Below are 4,267 nucleotides of genomic sequence, written 5' to 3' on the forward strand. Positions count from 1 at the left end.
ACGGTGAGGGTGACCGAACACTGGAACAAGCTGCCCAGAGAGGTTGTGGAGTCTCCTTCTCTGGAGACGTTCAAAACCCGCCTGGACGCGTTCCTGTGTGATATGGTCTAGGTAATCCTGCTCTGGCAGGGGGATTGGACTAGATGATCTTTCGAGGTCCCTTCCAATCCCTAACATTCTGTGATTCTGTGATTCTGTGAAAGCAGGTGCAGAATATCTTGGCTTGCATTTTGTGTTGTCATTGTGATAAACTCAGACATGACCTGTTTTCAAGTTTGCTCCTATCCTGCTCTGTGCTGCCAGTTGTCAGTGAGAAGGGAAAGTTCTTGGCTGGTGGAGCAGCAGAACGGAAATTCAGTGTTAGCATCTGGTGTAAGAGGAGTTGATAGCAGTTACAGTGGGGTGGGGGGTGAGGGGGTAAAGCGAAATCCAGTCAATTCCTTCACTTAGAAGTCCATCTCCATCGTCACTGTGGGGATACTCAGAGAGGCCATGGCACTTGGGGGAGGCTCCTGAGGCCTGGAAGACAGGGAATAAGCACCACTGATGCAGAAGGCAGCACAAGTAGCAGTTTCTCAAACTCCTGCCAAAAATCACGCCACAGCCTCAGACAGAATGAGTGGACCCCAGTGGACACTGGTTGTTCACCAAGTAACACCAGCTGCATTATAGCCCTTGAGTGTCATTAGGTAGAGCTCTTCAATCCTCTCAGTGTTTTCTGTTAATAGCTGCAGTGATCTGCTTTCAATTATTCATTCAGCTTGCCACAATCTGACATGCAGCTGCATTTTTGTACTTTTTGGACTTCTGTTTCCTACAGCGCTGTTCAAGACCTGGAAGTAGACAAGTACCACCACATTCCAGATCTAGCTGGGAAGCAGCCAGCTATGGAAGTCCACCTAACCAGTCCTCATCTCAAATGCACGAAGATAGGCATTACAACTTTGACAAATCACTGTTCACACGTACACCAAAGCACACTTGGCAAAAACATATTGAAATGATGTTCCACCTCCTCTCCAGGTGATCACCCTTCAGTTATGTATATTAGTCAATGTCTGCGCTGTAAAACAAAAATGGTCTTTGGAATATGCCAAATATATTCAAACAATAAATTGCACCTGTTCTTCACATAATTGAGGATGAGAGCTCTGCTAAGGAGCAACAGTACTGTAAACTCCCAATAAAGGCAATGACATAAGAAGCAGCAGTAAGCTCTGTGATGACGTGTAAGCTGATGAAATCTGGCTGCTTAGCAGTCTGATCAAAGACCACACAATACCTGAGCAAATCGCTTGCATTTGTATTTTGATTTGGCATTGGTTTCTTTTTGCCTAATGCTGGTTTGATTTTAAACATCAAGAGTGAAAAATTATTTCAGAAAGTCTCAGCCTTTCAGGAAATTTAAGATAGCTTGAACTTTAAAAAGAAACCTAGCTATCAGTATGTGAGGGTCACTGAAAAACCGTTTACCAACTGAAGCTTTCAGGGCTCTTTACTGGGAACAATCATGGTTCTCTCCCTCAATACCAATTGAAAATTACATCTAAGCCTGTTCCAAACTCAAGTTTATCAACATCTGAAATACAGCTGCACAAACTCTAACCACAAACACTATGCATTTCACCAGCCAACAAAGCAACTAATAAATGCATCACTAACTTTCTGCCTACTCTGTTATTTGCTATACTGGTCCGCTGATGGAATGAATAAGGTCCCCATAGCTCTCCAGCAGAATGTTTCTCACAAATTCTCCATACTCATGAACGCCTCTGGGCAGGGCTATGATATGAGCACTGCAGAGTCAAAACAACCAATGTGTTACATCAGCTGTGTGGATGCACCAAACCCAACCATACCCAACCGTAGCTCTGACCCAACAAAGCATTGTAGCTCAAATAATTTCACTAACATCACTGGAATCACTGATACACTTTATATTGAACCTACATGTAAAGTCTTCATGCAATTGGATTCTGAACATTCAGCATTTTTCCAGACGATCATAGACTGTAAAGGAAAATGAGTGAGACAGACAGAGGCAATGAAACCATTCTTCTATTGCTTCTTGGTATGAGAACAGGAAAGGCCTCAAGGTAGTGAAGAGCTTTTTGTAACGAATTTTATTTGGGAAGGCTCAGGGGGGAATATTATCAATTGGCGGGGGCGGGGTGACAGCAAAGAAGAGCAGCAGTCTTTTGGCATCCAGTGACAGGCTGATAGACAATGGCCACAAACTGAAATCTGAAATACAGGAAATTCCATTTAAACACAAGAAAAAACATTGTAAGTAGCAGGTATACACTCATAGGGCATGATTTTTAAAAAATGTTGAGAATAACCACATTAGTAGGAATGCTACTCTCTATTCCTTTGGGAATTGAACTCAATTCTCAATGCATTACAGTCCTACTTTTAGCAGACATTTCTCACTTTCTTATAGTTTATAATTTGTAAGTAGTTTAATTAAAAGAAGGAAGACAAGTTTTATTTTGCTTTGTTATCAACTAAAATGTAACTAAGCCTAATAAATCAAATTGTGATCTACCTGGCTCCACAATAACACACTCATGAGTCCATTTCAATGATAACTGTATATTGGTTGCCCAAAAAGTGTGAGCCACTGAATCTATGTGGTTCTGAATATGCTAGTACGTATCTTCTGCTACATTGTAACTCTTTTACTGTACTGAAAAGAAAATAACATTTCTTGTTCATCACTTAGAGGAAGACAAGAGAAATCCATTGCACATTCTCAATAGAAAGCTAGCCGTTAATCCTACTGTGTGCACATGTGTGCATGGGATATGGTGTCAGACCAAACCGGAAACAAGTAAAACTGCCACCACTTGACTCAGCAGGCTCCAGAGGTGGCACACCAGAAGCACCACTCCAGCTCTCCACCTAGACTGAGCAAAAGCTGTTACAGTCACTGCCTGCAGGATGTGTGTAACCATCCAGTTCACTTCAAAGCCTCAGAGCAAGCAACGCCAAGAAACGCGATCTTTCCAGACAGCTTTTCTGAGTTGTACCACCCCTCCTATAAATACAGCAGTTGCAAAGCTGGTGTACTAAACCAGACGATGAACAGCATACAGTTATCAGCCCAACAAGTGTTTACCGAATTTTTTTCATTCTTGGTAAACAAAATACACAGGGTGATTTAATAGGGAGAAAATACAGATTGGAAAAAGGGAATTTTAGACTGTCATTTTGTACCTCAGCAGTACAAAGACTGTGAGCTAAATTATCCAGCTACAGTGAATCACGTCGAAGGAAAGGTGTACCTTTAGCAGACTAACTCAAATACCAAGGCTTATGCAACACTTAAGCCACACTTAAGCCCTATTTGGAAATCTTCCTGTGGTACACAGGCCTTGTGCAGAGTATCAGGACAGGAATGAAACACTTCATGCAGACAGGAATAGAAACAATAGTTACTACATGATACTGAGAAAGCTACAGATAAACTACATAGAACACATTGAAAGGACAAAGCAACACAATAGGAAATAGCAACATCTTAAAAAAAAAAAAAACAAAGGAACTATTAAAAAATATTAAAAATAGGAATGCATTAAAACTAAAACCAAAAATGTGGGTATCTTCAACATCACCCATAAACCAAAGAGATTAAAGAAATAGTATGAACAAAGATCAAAAAGCTGGCAAAAATTAATACAAACAGTTGATAATTGGTTTAGTGATACAGTCTAGCTATTCATTTTGCATCTTTTTTGGCTAATAATGAACAGTTCTTGTTCTGCCCCTGTGACTATATCCACAGGCCCCATCAGCATCCCCTTATGTTGCTCTTTATGTGAGTGAGCAGCTAGAATGTATTGAGTTCTGTCCAGGGGCGGATCAGGAGCGAGTTGAGAGTTTGTGGGTGCGAATTAAGGGGCAGGCTGGCAGGGGTGATACTGTTGTGGGTGTCTATTACAGGCCACCTGATCAGGATGAGGAGGGTGATGAGGCCTTCTACAGGCAGCTGAGAGCAGTCTCGCAATTACAGGGCCTGGTTGTTGTGGGGGATTTCAACTACCCTGATATTTGCTGGGAGGCCTACTCAGCCAGCCATCCCCAGTCCAGGAGGTTCCTCCAGTGCATTGATGATAACTTTCTGATGCAAATGGTGGATGAGCCAACTAGGAGAGGAGCGCTGCTGGATCTTATCCTCACTAACTAGGAGGGTCTGGTTGAAGAGGTGAAGGTTGAGGGCAGCCTTGGTTGTAGTGACCATGAGATGGTAGAGTTCAGGATCTCA

The sequence above is a fragment of the Nyctibius grandis genome, chromosome 5 (genome assembly GCF_013368605.1).
Source record: "Nyctibius grandis isolate bNycGra1 chromosome 5, bNycGra1.pri, whole genome shotgun sequence".
Classification (NCBI taxonomy): domain Eukaryota; kingdom Metazoa; phylum Chordata; class Aves; order Nyctibiiformes; family Nyctibiidae; genus Nyctibius; species Nyctibius grandis.